The sequence below is a fragment of the Chiloscyllium punctatum genome, chromosome 3, assembly GCF_047496795.1.
Source record: "Chiloscyllium punctatum isolate Juve2018m chromosome 3, sChiPun1.3, whole genome shotgun sequence".
Lineage (NCBI taxonomy): Eukaryota > Metazoa > Chordata > Chondrichthyes > Orectolobiformes > Hemiscylliidae > Chiloscyllium > Chiloscyllium punctatum.
This window is the reverse complement of record NC_092741.1, coordinates 158,169,836-158,189,993: the sequence shown is the minus strand read 5'-3', so window position 1 is coordinate 158,189,993 and position 20,158 is coordinate 158,169,836. Positions and strand designations below refer to the sequence as shown.

Genomic DNA, 20,158 nt, shown 5'->3' with positions numbered 1-20,158 from the left:
GAGCAGAGCTGCAGGAAGTGGATGAGGTGCGCTTTAACCACATTGGAGGGAAAATTGTGGTCTTTAAAAAAGGAGGCCATCTGGTGTGTTCTGTGGTGGAACTGGTCCTCCTGGGAGCAGATACGGTGGAGGCGGAGGAATTGGGAATACAGGATAGCATTTCTATAGGAAGCAGGATGGGTGGAGGTGTAATCCAGGTAGCTGTGGGAGTCGGTGGATTTGTAGAAGACGTCAGTGTTGAATCGGTCACTGTTGATGGAGATGGAGAGGTCCAGGAAGGGGAGGGAGGTGTCAGAGATGGTCCAGGTGAATTTAAGGTCGGGGTGGAATGTGTTGGTGAAGTTGATGAACTGTTCAACCTCCTCGCGGGAGCACGAGGTGGCGCCAATACAGTCATTAATTTAGCAGAGGAAAAGGTGGGGAGTGGTGCCGGTGTAACTACGGAAGATGGACTGTTCTACATACCCGACAAAGAGTCAGGCATAGCTGGGGCCCATACAGGTGCCCATGGCTAGCCCTTTCGTCTGGAGGAAGTGGGAGGATTCAAAGGATAAATTATTAAAGATGAGGACTAGTTCAGCCAAACGAATGAGAGTGTCAGTGGAAGGGTACTGGTGGGGACGGCGGGAGATGGAGGTGTAGAGGGACTGGCTGTCCTTGGTGAAGATGAGGCATTGGGGGCTGGGGAAACAGAAGTCTTGGAGGACGTGGAGGGCATGGGTGGGGTCCCAAATGTATGTAGGGAGTTCCTGGACTAGGGGGATAGGACAGTATCGAGGTATGTGGAGATGAGTTTGGTTCTGGGATAAGATGGATCTCACTCCTCCAACTGCAACAAGGACAGAACCTCCCCAGTCCTCACCTTCCACCCCACCGACCTCCATATACATCGCATTATCCGCCGCCATTTCCGCCACCTACAAACAGACCCCACTACCAGAGATATATTTCCCTCCCCGCCCTGGACGCCTACCACAGAGCACTTCAGAGATCATCTCCAGGACACCTACACCAGCCAACCCCACCACCCCATTGCCAAACACTTCAACTCCCCCTCCCCCTCCCATTCCGCCAAGATATGCAGGTCCTGGGCCTCCTCCATCGCCACTCCCTCACCACCCAAAACCTGGAGGAAGAATGCCTCATCTTCTGCCTCAGGACCCTCCAACGTCATGGCATCAATGTGGATTTCACCAGTTTCCCCATTTTCCTTCCCCCCACCTTATCCCAGATCCAACCCTCTAACTCGACACCGCCCTCTTGAGCTGTCCTACCTGTCCATCTTCCTTCCCACCTATCTGCTCCACCCTCCTCTCTGACCTATCACCATTACCCTCACCTCCATCCACCTATCACATTCCCAGCTACCTTCCATTTATCTCACCACCTCCGAGACTCCCAGCCTCATTCCTGATGAAGGGCTTTTGCCGAAAACATCGATTCTCCTGCTCCTCGGATGCTGCCCGACCCGCTGTGCTTTTCCAGCACCACACTCTTGACTCTGACCCCCAGCATCTGCAGTTCCTCACTTTCTCCTAAAAGGCTTAGGCCCAAACTTGATGGGGTGGAACTGGTTGAGAAAGATTCAACTTGATTGGCTCAACATTTTTAAAATAGAAAATGGCTGGGGTGGGGGAATGGTGGGGGATGGTGAAATGGCAGCAGAATGCCAAAGCCAGCCAGATGCCATCTCTAAGCAAGAGAGACAGTTTACTTCAGGGGATGAAGTTTGGTGTTGAAACCATAGAAATGGCCCTGCATGGGTAAGAGACATGGTCAACACGAGGTCAGGTCCCATGATGTACAAGTTCAGGAAGGTGAGGGGGTCCTGAACAAACACGTGGACCACAGGAAAGCTGCAAACCCACAAACCGGGGCAGGAACAAACCATCCCAGGCCCCTCAGAACATCCAGAAAGTCTGTCAGAGCCCGTGGCTTCTCCCCCTCCGCCAATTGTCGAAGAAACCTCTGAGGGTGTGAAGGACATGGCAGATATCACAGCCTTGACACCGTTACCACCTGAAGATGATGAGGAATTTCTTCTAAGATGCTCCAAGTGCTAGAGGTGAGTGACAGTCCAGTACCTGGCGCTAGGATCCGAGGCAGAGTCAGAGGAGCAAGACCTGGTGTGAAAACACTGCATGGAGAAGCTCCAGGAAGAAGAACAGGCCTACATCTCCAGTGTTAGAGGGGGAGGGATGTAGTATTTGGAACAAGGTCAGCCACATGGACCTCACAGAATATGAGCTCCCTGACTGGGGCTCCCTAACCTGGTCCAGTCAGGGATCCCTGGCTGACAGATATAAACAGGAGCGTCAGGAGTGCGGTTTACCCGAGGAGCTGGCTCTGTGCTAGCTGGGTCAGTGTCATATACTGTCCACGTGTAACTAAAGGGTCACTTGGTGACAGGATGCCAGCCTTCGTGGAGTTAGTTTGTAAAATGACAAAGCAATAAAGCAGGGAAGCAATGATTATCAAAGGATGACTGGAAGGAACAGAAAATACAAGCGTATCAGTAGGTCGGCAGATAAAACCAGAGAGAGTCAAAATGGTGAAAACAAAAAGGTAAATTTCAAGGACCTGTATCTGAATCCAGGCAACATTTATACAAAAGGAATGAGCTGTTAACACAAATGGAGATAAATATGAAAATAAAACAATGAACTGTGGATGCTGCAGAACTGAAACAAAAGTAGACATTCCTGGCAGCCCTGATGGAGTCAGCAGAATTGAAACGGGAACTTTGTTCCACCAGATGCTGCAAGACCTGCTGAGTTTTGCCAGCATTTTCGGTTTTTGTTGGAGGGAAGTATATATCGACTGATAGCCATTACAGAGACATGGTTGAAATGCGCCTAAGGCTGGAACCGGAATGTGGAACGGTATTTGCCATATTAAAATGACTGAACTCTAGGAAAGGTTGGTTAAGGATGGCATTAGTTCACCAATGGGGATTTTAATTTGAAGGGACAGGGTGTAGAATTAGTTTGGTCAAGATGAGAAAAGATAGTAACACCAAGAGGTTCCTTGTGCGAGTTGTTTATAGGCCCTTAGCTGTAGTTATAGTGGAGGACAGAGCTTACAGAAAAACATAATAGGGTTTGTAAGAAATGTACCAAAATGAACATGGATGATTTTAATCTCTGCATAGATTGCAAAAATTAGATTTGCAAAGGTAGCCTGGAAAATGAGGTACAAGAGTATTTTCAGGACATATTCTTAGAGCAGCTTGTTCAAAAGCTAACCAGGGAGTAACCTAAACCAGACCTGATAGTATGTAGTGAGACAGGACTGTAAGACAATAACCTAATGAGAAAGAAACTCAAAGGTGACAGTAATCAGAAGGTGATGCAATTTCCATTCCATTTTGACACAGTGAAGTGTGGGTCTATCGTTAGATATTAATACTTAAATAAAGATATCTGTGAGAGTGTGAAAGCAGACTTGACCCAAGTTAAATTTGGAAATTAGATTAAAAGATAGGTAAGTAAAGTTGCAGTGACACACTTTGAAGGAGATATTGAATGACTCTCAGTAAAGATTTATCCCAGTGAGAGATGTTTGAGAAGGATGCATCATCTAGCATTAAACAGGGAAGTGAAGGACAAAACTAGGAGGAGGTCCGTTCAGTCCATCATGTTCTCTCCTTCATTCAGTCAGATCATGGCTAATCTGATCATTCCCAACTCCGCATTTCTGCCTTTTCTCCTCGATTCCCTTATTGATTAAGAACCTGTCTATCTCGGCCTTGAATATGCTTAGCAACCCAACCTCGACAGTTGTAAAGAGGTCACTACCTTCTGAGAAAAGAAATTCCACTTCGTCTCTGGGCAAAATGGATGTTACCTTCATGAGGTGATGCCCTCTGGTCCTAGACTTTCACACAAGGGGAAGCAACGTCTCTATAGTGACCCTGTCGAGTCCCCCAAGAATCCTGTATGTTTTCAATATATTATGTTTCATTCTTCCAAACTCCAATCAATCCTGGCAGGAAAGCCAGATACAAATCTACAAAGATTATCGGTAAGTCAGAGAAATAGACCTTAAGAACCAGCAAAGAATGACTAAAAAGATAATAAAGAGGCAGAAAACAGAGTTGGAAATACAGCTAGCTAGTAATATGAAATCAAATGGTAAAAGTTTCTACACGTGTATAAAAAGGAAAAGACATCATATCACCATAAGGCACAGGAGGAGAATTTTTAAAAATATTTGAATGGTTTGAATAGCTGTGCTGGTTAATGATTGGATACTCTCAAAGCAACATGGATGCAGTAACCTGTGGGGGTTACCAGTGTTGGTGAAAAATGCCACCATCCAGGCTGCTTGACTCTCTGACAACATGGAAAGGTTATCCCCAGCTGTGCTGAAGAGAAAATGGCCCTAGTAATGTCCTAATGCAGTTGTGGGTCACAGATGGTTACTCCTTGAAATGAGCTAATGGGATAAAACTCTGAGCAGCTGGTACCCTGCAGGCCAGTCGCTGTGAGTACGGGTCCTGTTCCACTCAGTGACGATGGCTCGGGACATGCTCATTCTGTGCCTGCAGTGTCTTTCTGAGAGGTGAAGAACAGGACAGCAAGGTTTGTAAATGCAGGCTCACATCCTTCCCTTCTGTGTTTTTGAGGGATCTTCACCTGCTGCCTCTCCCTCTGTAGGTTGCTGTTCTTGCTTGGGGTTTGTTAACGACATTATCATTGTACTCTGTTTGAAGCAAGGCGACACGGAATCCACCCACTGCAATGACCATCTCATCTGTGAGAATGGATAATAGACAGAGAATCATTGAGCACAGAAACAGGCCCTTCAGCCCACCATGTCTACGTTGACCAAACTACACTAATTCCAGCAACCTGCACTTAGGCCATAGCCTACTGCGTCCTGGTATTTTCAGTACTCTTCCAGGCACCACCCTCTCAGGCAGCACATTCCATATTTCTACCCTTGCATGATTTTTTTTCCTCTCGAATCTCCTGTAAACCACTTGGTCCTCACTTTAACCTTATGCCCTCTGGCCTCAGACATGTCTGCCTTCCGGAAGAGGTTTTTACGATCTACTCCATCTGTGCCTCTCTCAGTCAGATTCCCCTCTGCCTCCTCTGCTCCAGGGAAAGTAAACCCAGTCTCTCCTCATCACTGAGACTTTCCATCCCAGGCCACATCCTGGTGAATCTCCTCAGCACCCACTCCAATGCAATCACATCCTGCCAATAGTCTGGGGAGTGGAACTGTACACTTCTCCAGCTGTGACCTAACCACAGTTTATAAAGTTATAACAGGGCTTCTGTGCTGCTGTATTCTGTGCCCCAGCTAATGAAGGCAGGTATACAGAATGCCGCCTTTGTCACCCTGTCTCCCTGTGCTGACGCCTTCAGGGATCTATGGTCTTGTTTGTTCCTCAGTCCTCCCTTCCAACCTGCCATGTGTTGTGTGCAACCTTCCTTTATTACATCTCTCAAAATACATCACCTCGCACTTATTGGAATTAAATTCCATCTGCCATTGCTCTGCACAATATCAGATCAACATCAGACTTTAGCCTGAGACCAGCTGTTGAGAATGTCAGGAAGAGAACTCTGTTACAAAAGAAACAAGAGTTATCCTGATGCCTCATGTCAATCACAGTGAACACACTTGATGCCCCTTGACAATCTAACATGGTTTCCCCACTCAAACAAAGTGAAATAGCGCTCTTGAATGATGAATGAATAATTTTATTGTCACATATATCTTGAAGATACAGTGAAAAGTGTTTTGTTGCCACAGTCCAGCGCCATTTTGTGTTACAATAAGGATAAAAAGAAATCATTGAATCAAGAGCTTATCTTCTGTTCAAGTTGGGGTCTTAAGCACTGCTTCAGGGTTTCTGTAAGATCTCTGCAAGATATTCTGGTTATCAAGGAGTTGCCACTCCAGGAACAGCAACAACAACACTGATGTTCCTGGAGGCCCTGGCTTTGCTGCTGCCTACTGCACCCAGGAGGCCCTGCTCGGGTATAGCCACCACCACAGCCATCACCGCTGAGAGTCCAGTCTCTGGGCCTACCGCTTCCAGGAGTCCCTACTCTAGGCACTGCCACTACCAAGAGTGCAGGCTCCAGGCCTACTGCACCCAGGAGTCCCCACTCTGGACAGAGCCACCACCCCAGCCACCACCACCAAGAGACCTGATCCAAGCGCCAACACTGCAACTGCTGTACTGCCAACACCGCTCCACCCTCAAAGATGAAGAAAAGGAAAAAAAGAAAACAAAAGCAGATGACAAGGAGAGGGTGAAAAGGATGCTGCTGGCCTGGAGCAGATGCTTTCTGGATCAGGAACACTACCCACCATGCCAGCACTGCCATCTTGATTATTTTCATCTTGTACATCACAGATCCTGTACTTGCACACTTACAGTACATTGTACAAATGTGGAAACTCCAAAATATTATCTTCAGAGATAGCTGTGGATTGTGTTTGGAAATGTCACACCAGGTGATGTTTTACGTTAGTGCCTGATTATATTTGTTTGACATGTTGAGGTAAGTAGTGTAAACAACATCATAGCCGTGATTGCTTGAGACCGTAATTTGTCATGTTCATTCCATGCAATGAATGACCTGCTGAGAAATGCAATGTGATGCCAGATGTGTGACAGTGCTGAACCAATGTCTGCATAATTAATGCCATTGTGTTTCACAGGACTTCAAATGCAAACAGTTTTATTGCATCCCTGAAATATAAACTGCAATTAACTCTACCTACTCCATCTATAGTGGCAGCCATTTTATAGAGTTATTGGACAATTGCCATTGGATCAAAGATGGCAAAGTTTTGACCCTTGTGAATGATTTGCCAGCTCTACCAGAGATGCAGAATGATTTACCCATACTTCACGTTCTCTCAGGTGATGCTGTCCTTATATCCCCCATTATCCCCCTCCCAGCTTCTATTTGGCCTCTTTATGTCACAGTTGAGTCCTCAATGTTGTCCCAGACCCATGGCTTTCTGAATTGCCATGCCTTTGTTCATCATAGCCTCTGCCCATATAGAAATCAGAATTATAGTGTCCTGGGAAACATCTCCAACCCATCCTCCAGAATTCCTCCTCCCCTCTTCAGTTCTGTCCTTCAATCATTGTCATCGTTCTGTCCACTGCAGCACATCCTAGTTGAGTTGCCCACCTTCCCCTGGATTAGGCACACTCACCCCTGATCATTACTGAGCACATCTCCAGGCCCGAACCTGGTCCACCCTCAGACTGACCTGGCAGGTCATTTATAACTGAGAATAACTTAACCCACTGTCTCCACAACGCCCCCACCTGACAAGCCTATAATCCTGGGATTGGCTGCTCTTGACCTGGAGGTTGACTGTGCCCAATTCCATGGACTGTAAAGGTATAGATCTTCAAACTCTGGTTGATTGAAACATCTGAGACTGTGGCCAAACCAGTGTAATTTGATCAGGCCACTGACTGAGTGTGGCCTCATGAATATTCATGTGAACAACAGAATTAGGAGCAAAAGTAGGCCCTTCGCCCTTAACTTCTGTTGCATCATTCAATAAGATCATGGCAGATCTGTCTGTTTGGAATTCTACATTCCCATCTGCTCAGATAATCTTCGACACTCCTGCCTTACAACAATGGATCTACCTCTGCCTTCATGACTTTGAGCAGAAAGTTCCAGAATTGTACAACTCTTTGAGGAAAAAAAAGTTCTCTCTTCTCTGGCCCAAACAGGCAACCTCTAATTTTAAGCAGGTGTTTCCTCATTCTGGTCTCGCCCATCCCAGCAAACATTGTTTTACATGTCTGCCTCATCAAGACCATTCAGGATCCCCTAAACTTCAACCAAATCACCTTCACACTTTGAAACTCTGGTAAAAGCAAAGGCCCAGCCTGTACAATGTTCCCTCCTCAGATAACCCAGTTATTCCAGGTATCAATTCAGGATAAGAAGCCTCCAATGCCTTTACGTCCTTGACCCGAGTAAGGACTCCTCCCTTTTGACATACCGATTTGACCATTTGCTTGAATCACATGCAGTGTGTTTGCCATGTCCTGGCAAGTGTGTGACCTTGATGTAGCACAATGCCAGACCTCAATATGCCCTCCCCTTTGCCTGTTAGAGCCTGTATCGCTCTCCCCCTCTGGAAAAACAGGGTAGGGGTTGGCAGCCTTCTGGTGAGCACAATGAAATGGGTCCATGTGTCATTGTGTCTGTGTACTAAGTGACCTCACAGAAGCATGCACGTTGTCTGTGTCCCTGAGCTCTGACGAATGGCCTGGAGAGCTGGAGTAGTGTGAGATTTTCTCTGAGAGTTGACAGGATGGGATGGTGAGGCTGGTGGCTTGGCATCACCCATTAGCACAGGCAGAGAGTCAAGGAAGATGGCATCTATTCAGCATTTAGAACATTGTGACAAAGACAGAGTTGGATGAAGATCATGGCTAGCAATCAAGCAGCAACCTCAGTGAATCTGTTCTGATTTTCTCAGTCTCTAATTGGAACCTCATGCAATCTGGTTTCTTGGTTAATCTAAACATTAGATGCAAGTGCATGACACCAAAGGTAGCTTCTGTGAAAAGTCACTTTATAGGTTTAAGGGCCAAATCAGGAATGTTTTCTCAAAATTGAGATTGCAATTTCTTTTTCTCTTGCCATATTTTTAGATTAGATTAGATTCCCTACAGTGTGGAAACAGGCCCTTCGGCCCACCGACCCTCAAAAGAGTAACCCACCCAGACCCATTTCCCTCTGACTAATGCACCTAACACTCTGGGCAATTAATCGTGGCCAATTCACCTGATCTGCACATCTTTGGACTGTGGGAGGAAACCGGAGCACTCGGAGGAAACCCACGCAGACACAGGGAGAACGTGCAAACTCCACACGGACAGTTGCCTGAGATGGGAATTGAACCCAGGTCCCTGGCTGTGTGAGGCAGCGGTGCTAACCACTGAGCACCGTGATTTTCTGAACTTTATTGTTGCTTCAGGGAGAGAAATATTCTCCCTATAGCTGCTGTTGTCAAAAGCTACTTATGAACAATGTGAGATTAATTGCCAGGGTGCATGGGGCCCATTCACTGGCTGTTGAAATGTGCTTGAGATAGCCAAGACCATGATTAAGTTCCCATTCTGAAAGTCTCAGCCATAAACTGGTAATCGTGGAATTTGTGAATTGACCTTGTTCTTTCAAACGTGTGGTTGGGTTGGGCCTGTTTCCATGCTACGTGACTCGATGGAGTATTTGTGTGGCACATGGGGAGGGGAGCTGGGGGGGGACACTGAGGGGGGGAGGGGGACGGGGAGGGGAGTGGGGGGATGGTGAGGGGAACATGGGGGAACAGGGAATGGCGAGGGGAGCGGGGAGGGGGGGAGATGGCAAGGGAAGATGAAAACACTCCAAAAAAAAAGACAGAGGGGCACAGTGGTTAGCAAGAGTGAGGCTCCAGTGGTTCTGGAGCAGGGCAGCTGGTGCTCAGAGAGTGGGGTAGGCATGGGCTGGCAGGAAGGGCTATGTGTGTGGTCAGCTTGATTCTGCCACAATGACACATTCAGCTTGAGTGTGGTTGCAGGAACTGCAGTGTTCCTGAAAGTTTATTCTGTTGGAAGTTGACATCCACATCCATCAACCTAGGCAGGCATCTGGAAATGCCACCTCCCCAAGTTTGATCATGTGACCAAGAGCTCACACTGAGGGCAGGAGCTTCATGAGGCAGCTGGTGAGAGAGCTACCCTGGCAGCTCCAATGCAGGCCCACCGAACCATAATGCAACCAAACAGTGGCAAAGCCCCAAGCAAGACCTCACCTAGATTCAAGATCCTTGAGGAGGGAGTTCCTCATCATCTGAGCTACCTGGAAATCTGAAGCTGGGCAGCTTGTGGATGCAGAAGGGGCACTGGCTATTGTGGAAAGTATTGCAGTGTCGAACAGAACATGGGATTAAGGTGTGTGTGTGAGGGAGTGTGTCGGGGGGAGAGATGACTTAGTTGGTGGTTGTCATGGGTCACTGATTGAGGGACAACTCTCACCAACAAGGTGATGGGCTGCTGCTGACACAGGTTGACCTTTCAGGAATATGGCTTGGTCTGAGACAATCCCAGCAATGGCAGACTGGACCCTTTATGACATCCGCAGGTGGCTGCTTGACGATCTCAGTTAATACTGAGGCAAGAAGCTGGTGGGGTCTGGATGCACTGTAAGTACCTTTCCAACCTCAGACCTTCAGCAGCTGACGTTTGCACCTTCTATGTTATGTTTAAAGATCAAAGCTTCAGCCCAATTATTGCACAATTGTTTCTGCTGTAATGCGCGTTTCTTCAATGCAAATTGCCCTTTAATGCAATTGAAGAATTTAGACTGTTATTTGTAGAATGATAACTTTCCTCACCTGTAATAGCTATAGTGTAATTCTGGCCCCGTTAGTTTAAATGGTGTGGCTACTGCACGCTTTTCTTATGACACGAGAACTGAACTATCGCGTTACATCAGAACCGACTCTGTTGAAGCAACTAAGAATTTCAGATTATTGCCACTGATGTGACAATGTAGCTAGATATTAAAACCACTAATCTGGTGAAGAATTCTAGTAAGTGGTATGAGATGCAAAAGCTACCTGCTATAGTTTCACACAACATTACCTTCACACTGACTACAGTAAAATAACAACCCATGTGAGCCCAGCTTAATAAGTTCTCCATGTGATCACTAATTCTTTCATGTCAGTGAAGACTTAACTAAATTGAAAAGATAACTGGCATTTGGCCAACATTGACCCAAGTTCAGTGGTGACATGGTCAGTGTTTGGTCTGGAGCTTTGTTTGCCTCAATTAACAAATGAAACAAAGTCTACAAAAAACATGTTGCTAATTCACACTGGGCATTGGTGCTAAACCAGTAACTGGATTATTTATATCAAAAAATCTCTTCCTTGTAATACTAATCTAAAAATAGCAAGTTCATGCAGCTGTCTTCAAGTTATTTTTAAAACATTCTTCATTGTATGCTTTTTAAAATGTCTGTTCAGATAATGAAAGTGGCAAATTGAGTGAGTCACACTGTAATTTAATAAATTGCATCACACAGGTTTATAAATATATATTTAGAGAGGCAGTCTCTTGTCAAAATCAACGTCAAATCCTTATTCTTTTGGTTTGGAAATAGTGGAGAACCTAAACAACCTAAACTCAATTATAATGACGTTTTATAACAGGAACTTGCTGATGTGCTCCAACATGAATCGTGATTCAGTTGCTCATTTGATAAGTGTGCTGTTTCCAATATTTTTTACCTCCATATTTGCTAAAATTAATTAGTTATTCTGTACGTTTGTCATGTTCTGAGGGTGATATTTCAATCATGCTAATTAGGCACATTTAAGACTATGTTCAAAGTGATCCCATTTAAACTCATTTTGAATGTTGTTAGTAATAAATGATTAGGCTGCTGTCTTTCTGTTCTGTTTATGCAGACCTGCTCTGAATGTTGTTAACAGCTGATTCCATTTTTGTCCAGCTTCCAAATCAAAAAATATATTCTGTACGAATAGGGTGACATCAGGTTGCTATGTAATTGCAAAGCCTTTCAGGATATATATCCTCCCTGCCTATTGGTTTGATATTTATATTTATACTGTTTTCAGTGAGATGGAAACCTTTTGAGAGAAGCATATTCTTTTTGTTGCTTTGTAGCCAGCTGATATTTGGCCTTTAGAACTGTCTGACTTCTTGTTTCTACACAGAGTTAAAAATTATCAAAAAATGCCCACTGTTCTGTATCGGCATATCTGACAGCTTTCTGACTGAAAAATCCCTTTTTTTTATAATATATTTTTATTAAGAAAAAATAGATTTTTAAATATTACAACAAATACAAAACAATGCAATTCAAAACAGTACAAAAATAGTACAAAACTAAACCCAAATAATAAAAAAATTCCCCAACCCACCCTCCTATACGAATGTATAAACATATATATAGAGAATATAAAATTTTAAAAAAAGCTAAACTAGCTATTTAACTAACTAAATAAATACCTAACAACAAACAAATAAATAGTAATAACTTAGCCCAGCCAAACAAAACACTCATACATTCACAGTTCCTCCTCCCTGGATATTGGACTCATGAAACAATTGTTACGATTATATAAAAGCCCTTGTTAGTGTGGCAGATAAATCTGTGTCCAGGCATTTCAAAAAGGGTTGCCACGTCTTGTAAAAATTCTCAGTTTTGTGGTGTACTATATTTGTGAGAAAATCCAGGGGAATACGCTCCATAACAATCTTCTGCCAACCCGACAGGCCTGGGGGGGGTTTCTGATATCCAACCGAGATATTCTTCCTTGCACAGAGCGTAAGAATATTGAAAAGTTTTTCCTTATGCGAGTCTGCAGAAATTACAAAGGCAAGGCCCAAAAGGAGTGAAATAGGGTCCTTCTCCACCCCTACACCTAAAATCCTCTCCATTGCACCCACCACAGCGCTCCAATATGTTTGAAGCCTGTCACAAGACCAAAGACAATGGGTAAGAGTGCCCGTGCAGACCCTGCACTTGGGACATGCTGAAGTTACCCCTGGTTTAAACTCTGACAAACGGTCTGGGGCTAAGTGGACCCTGTGGAGAATCTTCAACTGTGAAGCATGGGTCCTATTGCAAATTGATATCTTCCTTGCATTCTCCCAAATATCGTCCCATGCCTCTGAAGAAACTTCAACACCCAGCTCTCTTTCCCACATCTTGCAGAGTCGGTCAGACTTATCTGAGGTGGCACCCCCCAATTGGGGATATAGAGTACTGACAGAGAGTATACTCTTAGCCCTTAGTACCCCTCTTTCTACGTCAGATTTGTAGGGATCAGTCAAAAGTGTGGTCTTTTTTTGAATAAAATCCCTAACTTGAAAAAAAAACAAAAGAGGTTTCTATTAGGTAACTCGTACTTCCGTACTAACTGATCGAAGGACATCATTACATCTCCCTCAAATAAATCACATGCAAGATATACCCCTAGCTGCCCAATGTTTAAATCCAGAATCTATCATACCTGGTTGAAAACCCGGTATACCCACTAAAGGTGTAAACAAAGATGTTTTGCCAAGATTACCTTCCCTCTGCTGAATTGTCCTCCATGCTTTAACAGTATTGATGACTATTGGGTTATGGCAATATTCCCTAACTGTCCTCAGCTTGTCCAAAAACAGCAAACTGGTAAGGGGGCACCTTGCCTGGGAGACTTCGATATCTCGCCATATTGAAAGAGGGTCCCCACAAACCCAATCACTCACATAGGTCAAAAGCGAGCTTAATTGGTAATTTTTCATGTCCGGAAGGTCTACTCCTCCCAATCTGTGAGGCAACTGCATTTTGGCTAATTTAATGAGGGGCTGTTTACGGTGCCAGATAAAGGAGCTGAACCAACAGTTCAGTCTCCTGAGTGTTTGTTTATTGAAAATCAAGGGGAGCATCCATATAGGGTATAGCAAATGAGGGAGAATATTCATCTTAATAAGCGCTATCTGACCAAACCATGAGACTGGAAGTGCCTCCCATCTTTGGAGATCTTGTTTAATTTTTTCAAATAATTGAGTAAAATTGGCTTTGAACAGCCAATCCAGAACTGGAGTAATGAATATACCCAAATACACAAAACCCCCCTGTGACCACCTAAATGGGAATCTATAGTCACTCTCAAGAGCCAACTCTTTTGTAAGACCACCCATAGGCATAGCCTCTGATTTAGCAAAATTAATCTTATACCCTGAAAAAGCGCCAAACGTGTGAATGCGTTGTATCAGGCAAGGCACTGAAACTGCTGGATTTGTCAAGAAAATTAGAACATCATCTGCATACAGCAAGATCTTATGTAATTTTGACCCCACTTCTGGAGCTGATATATTAAAATTCCCACGAATGGCCTCTGCCAACGGTTCAATCACCAACGTAAAAAGTAATGGTGAAAGGGGACAGCCCTGCCGGCTGCCCCGAAAAAATATTAAAATTGCTTGATCGTACCCTGTTGGTATTGACCGCCTCGAGGGATACACTGTAGAGAACCTTTACCCATCTTATGAAAACTTCGCCCAGACCAAACCGGTCTAGAGTATAGAAAAGGTACGGCCACTCAACTCAGTCAAATGCTTTGTCTGCATCTAAAGAAATCACTAATCCCTGTATTGACTGCTGTTGGCATGCTTGGATTACGTTAAGCAGCCTCCTAAAGTTATTGGAGGATCTGCGACCCTTTATGAAACCCGTCTGATCCTCTTTAATAATAGAAGGTAACACAGTCTCCAGCCTTAACGCAAGAGCCTTAGACAGGATCTTAAAGTCCACATTTAAGAGCGAGATGGGCCTGTATGAAGCACAGTCTTCCGGATCCTTCCCTTTTTTAAGGATAAGTGAAATATTGGCCTCTCTCAGAGATGGTGGGAGACAATCATGACTATATGAATCATTCAACATATTCAGCATAGGGCCTGACCGTATACTTAATCCGTCAGGACCGGGCGCCTTTTCACTCTGAAGCTGCCTCACAGCTTCCTGCACTTCTTGCTCTGATAATGGGGCATTGAGAAAGGACTATTGTTCGGGAGTCACACCCGGGAGCTTCACATCTCTAAAAAAGGATTCCATTTTGGCCTGCCCCTCCTCACAATTCTCAGACTGATATAACTTAGAGTAGAATCTCTGGAACGCCACATTAATCTTTTTAGAATCACATGTTAGGTTCCCAGACCCTTCCCTAATCGCTGTAATGGTTTGTGGGGCACTTCTCTTTCTGGCAAAGTATGCTAAGTATTTGCCTGGCTTGTCACCATGCTCGTATAACCTTTGCTTTGCAAAAGCCAGCTCCTTCTTTGCCATCTGCGTGAACACAGAATTTAGTGCAGACCGCAGTGCCATAATCCTCTGTAGTTTGACCAACGAGGGTCTGTCAAAATAGGCCTTCTCGGCTGCCTTCAACTGTGCTTCAAGGAGACGTTGCTGCTCACCCTTCTGCCGCTTCCTACTTGTGGAATATGAAATAACTAACCCTCTGGCATAAGCTTTGGCAGTTTCCCAGAGAACAGATGAGCTATCAACCGAGCCTATGTTGATGTCTAGGAATGCCTGAAATTCCCGAGAGAAATACTCCACAAACTTGCTGTCCATGAGAATAAAGGGGTCCATTCACCAGTACCTTGAATCCACTGTAACATCCTTAATTTTAACCATGAGGTACACTGGAGCATGATCAGAGATAGCAATATTACCAATCGTACAGGATGCCACCAGATCCAGGGTTACCGCAGGGGTCAGAAAAAAATCAATCCTCGTGTGACATCTGTGCGGATTGGAAAAAAACGTGAAATCCCTACCTGTAGGGTGGAGAAACCTCCAGATGTCCACCAACCCTAATTCCCTAATAACTGTTTAGTTTGTGCAAAGGGTATCAAGGGACCTTTAGGCAACCTGTCTACTGTAGGGTCCATGAGGCAGTTAAAATCTCCCCCTATAATGATGTGCCGAGACTTGAGACTCATCACTTTAGAAAAAGTATCTACCAAGAATTTAAGAGTGTGAGCTGGGGGACAATAAACATTTAAATGCCGTATTCTTCCCCATTTATCAAGGCTTTAAGAATTACAAACCTCCTGTATGTGTGTTTAACACATTCCAACAATTTAAATGAGAGATTTTTCCTAACCAATATAGCCACTCCCCTACTTCTGATATTAAATGATGAAAAATAAACTTGGTCAAAGCCATTCTGCTGTAACTTCAGATGCTCCTTGTCATCCAAATGTGTCTCCTGTAACAAAGCAATATCCACCTTCTCCTTTCTAAGACTCAAGAGTACCTTCTTCCTCTAAATTGGTGAGTGACTTCCCTTGATATTCCAGGTACGCCATTTAATCAAATCATTAGCCATAATCTTCTGCAATTACATTTAAATTCCAGAGAGGAGGAACCCGAACCACAAATTGCTGAGCCTTAGTGTCGCATGGTCCACCAAATATAAAAACTACATAAACTAAAACCACTACATTTAACAAACATACAAAATTGTTAAAAATAAAAAACAACAAAAACCAGAAAACAAACCAACATATAAAGCGCCAATAGCACTGAGTAGGGGAACTCACCCCCTGCTCGAAGGGGGCAACTACCCGTCCTGAACTGCCCATAAATAGGCATCTAACCATCTCAACCACCTTCACTTTTCCCAGCTAGAGCCACATCGCAAGCACAAGCTAAAAAGAATAAACACCCCATAGAATGTCAATATGAATTTAAAAAATTCTTTTATAAAACAAAAGGGGGAATAAATACCCCACCCATCCTTTGGTATGTCCTAACTTAGAAATTTAAAATGTACATCTTTACCACCGCCAGACGTAGTTTGAACCAAATTATTATCAATAGAGGAAAAAGGGGGAGAAACAAAGCTCCAAGCGGATTTCCTCCATTTTTTTTAACAGAATGATATACGCATACCCAAGCAACAATATTTATACATACTACAATTGTTTAAATTAGGTTGGTTTGTCCACAAAATCTCTTGCCTTCTCAACATGTCAAAGAGATGCATGGATCCATCTAAGGTGATCCGAAGCACTGCCAGATATCTCAGGGAGTACTGAATCCCAAGCTCCTTCAGTCTTCTCTTGACACCATCATACGATTTTTGTTTCTGGATCACTGCCGCTGAAAAGTCCTGAAAAAACATGATCTTAGATCCCTCATAAATTAGGGCCTTTGGATCCTTCCCCTGGAGTCTGGAAGCCTCCATGACACTCTCCATATCCCGGTAATGATGGAACCGCATCAGGAAAGGACGAGGGCGTTGACTCCGACCCGACCTCCGTGCAGCGACCCGGTGAGCCCTCTCTATCTTCAATCCTCTCATGCCAGTCTCCAAGTCAAGGAATTTCGGAAGCTAATCTTCAACAAATTCTGCAGGCCGCTCACCTTCCTTACCCTCAGGCAGACCGATGATCCGAATGTTTTTTTTCCAGCCCCTGTTTTCATGATCATCCACTTGGTCACGCAAATTACGAACCTGTGTTTTCAGGGCTTGGATCTCTTCCTTGAATGAACTGGCATCAGCTTCCACCACTGTGACCCTGTGCTCCACCTCATCCATCCTCTTCTCCAGGTCTCCCAGCTGCTGCTCATGCTTCTGCAGCATGAGAGAGACTGGAGCCAGCTTCTCTTCAATCTGTTTCCCCAACATCTCGCGAGATTTCGAGAGCTGGTTCACCAGGTCCTGGAGAGTAATCTGCTCTGAGGCTGCTGCAGGCTGAGCTGCAGGCCTGGCCTCAGATGCTCCTCCTCCCTTTTTAGGCATTTCTGGACAGCTGAAAATACAGGTAAGGCCATTTTTAAATGTTTCTTGGGGCTCCACAATCTTTCCAACCCCCCAAGAAATCCTGATGACCTGGGTTGGGTGGGTGAAAGGACCGTCCTGCTCCTGCTGCGATGCGAAGCTCTGCAGTGTGATCTTCTCAGATCGCTGCCATCTTAGATCCCCCCATCCTTGTTTTTTAATGATCTTTTTTTTACTTTCTCCAGGAAGTGTGGGTGTCTATGGATGAAATAAAACCATAAGGCATAGGAGCAGGGGTAGGCCATTTCGCCCATCGAGTCTGTCTCATTATTCAATGGGATCATGCCCAAACCCCTTAAATCCCTTATTGATTAAAAGTCAAATGACCCAGACTCTACAACCATCTGCGGAAAAGAATTCCACAGATTCATTGTGCTCTGCAACCTTGTCTTAAATGGGTGACCCCTTACGTTCAGATTATGTCTGCTGGTCATAAACTTTCTCAAAAAGGGGAAATAGCCTCTCTGTATCTACCCTAACAAGTCCCTGAAAATGTTATGACTCAATAAGGTTTCCTCACATTCTTCTCAACTCCAGTGAGTACAAACCCCTCAACCTCTCCTCATAAGAAAATCCCTCCATACCCTGAATCAACGTAGTGAACCTTCTCTGGATTATCCTCTAAAGTCACCATGACTTTCCTCAGATAAGGGTCCCAGAACTGTACACTGTACAGCTGTGGCCTGACTCAGTGCTTTGTATTGTTTTTAGCAAGGCCAACAGTGTGTTGTCCTTTGCTATTATCCAATGAACTTGGGTATTTTTTATGATTCATCCCCTTGGGCTGTAGCTTTCTACAGTCTTTCCACATTGAAATAATATTTGACTTGTCTATTCTTCCTGCCAAAGAACATAACCACTCATTTTTCCACAATATATTGTACCTGCAAAGTTTCTGCCCACTCACCTCAACTGTCCAAATCCCTCTGTTGACTCTGTGTCATCCTCATCATTTGACCTCCCATCTATTTTTATATCGTCCACAAACTTGCCAACAATACATTTACTTTTGACATCCAAATTGTTAACATATTTCATAAATAACTGTGGCCAGCACTAATCCCTGTGGCACTCTTCGAGTTACAGGTTGCCATCCTAAAAATGGCTCTTTTATCCAACTTGTCTTCTGTTAGTTAGCAAATCCTCTATCCATTCTATTACCCCCAATACTGTGGGTTCTTATTCTGTACCTTTATGTTCAGTCCCTTATCAAATGCTATTTGGAAATCCTAATAAATGACATCTACTGGTTACCCTTTATCTATCCTGCTTGTTACCTCCTCAAACAACTGTACTAAGTTTGTCAAGTATGAATACCCCTTCATGAAGCCAGGCAGACTATGCTTGTTTATATTACGTGGCACTGAATGCTCTGCGATTACTTCCTTTATAACAAACTTTCACATTTTTCCTAAAAACAGACGCTAAGCTAACTAGCCTTTAGTTGCCTGTATTTTGTTCTTTTTGAAATAGAGGTGTTAACTTGGCGGTTTTTCAAACCTCTGTTACTTTTCCATTATCGAAGGATCATTGGAAGATTACTCTCAGTGCATCCACTATCACTGTATCAGCTTCCTTTAACATCCCAGAATGCATCCCAAAAGGTCTAGGAGACTTACCAGCCTTTGCGCCCATTAATTTCCCTTTCTTTTTATCTTGTGATATTTATTATGTTTAGTTTCTAAATACCCGCTTTAGCCCTGAGATTAGTGAATATGTATGGGATGTTTTACATTTACACTATCATAAAGCCTGATGTAAAGTCTTTATTCAATGCCTCAGTCACTTCCTGCTTCACCAGGATTATTTTCCCGGCCTCATTCTCTAAGGAGCGGATGTAACTTTGGCCTCTCTGTGTTGGTAATGTCTCTAGACTCGTAATGTAAAGACATTAATGTCTCATACATGTCTACTAATGTCCTTAAGGGAAGAAAACAGCCATCTTTACCTGATCTCATCTATATGTGACTCCAGACCCACAGTAATATGGTTGACTCTTAACTGCCCTCTGGGCAATTAGCAATGGTTAATAAAAGCTGGCCGGGCCAGAGATGCCCACATCCTGTGAGTAAATATAGGCTAATGAATGTGGGTTCAAATCTCACCACAATTGCTTGTAGAATTTAAATTCAATCAATAAATTGAATTGGAATTAAAAGCTAGCCCAGTAATGGTCACCATAAAACTGTTATCAACTTTCATTAACATCCTTTATGGAGTTAAAAATCACACAACACCAGGTTATAGTCCAACAGGTTTAATTGGAAGCACTAGCTTTCGGAGCGACGCTCCTTCATCAGGTGATAGTGGAGGGCTCAATCCTAACACAGAAATTATAGCAAAAACTTACAGTGTGATGTAACTGAAATTATACATTGAAAAATTGATTATCTGTTAAGTCTTTCATCTGTTTTAATACCATGATAGTTTAACTTCTTTCTTCACATGAAACATGAAATAAACAGCCTAGCCTCTCCATTTAAGGATGATCAGAATGGGCAACAAATGTTAACTTTGCCAGTGATACCAGCATCCCATTGAAGAAGTGAAATTAAAGATCACCTCTGGTTGTCCTTGAGAAGGTGCTGCTTTTCAGATGTTATTGCAGAGTCAACCAGATTGCTGTGGGTTTAAGATCATAGTAAGGTCCAGAAAAGAAACGGTAGTGAGCTAAATAGTTTTTCTTTATTTAACAACTCTGTAGTTATATGATCAGCAAAGAAATTAGGTTTGTTTTCCAGATTTGTTTAACTAGCTGAATTAAAATTTCTCAGATACCCATTGTGGGATTTCTAGA

The 20,158-nt window shown here is 43.9% G+C and overlaps 1 protein-coding gene across 13 annotated transcripts in view; it reads left to right on the top strand.

Moving 5' to 3' along the window:
* The window catches only part of dtnba (dystrobrevin, beta a), a 516,323-nt gene that overhangs the window by 448,170 nt on the left and 47,995 nt on the right, over positions 1-20,158 (top strand). The gene's annotated exons all lie outside the window — the stretch shown is intronic.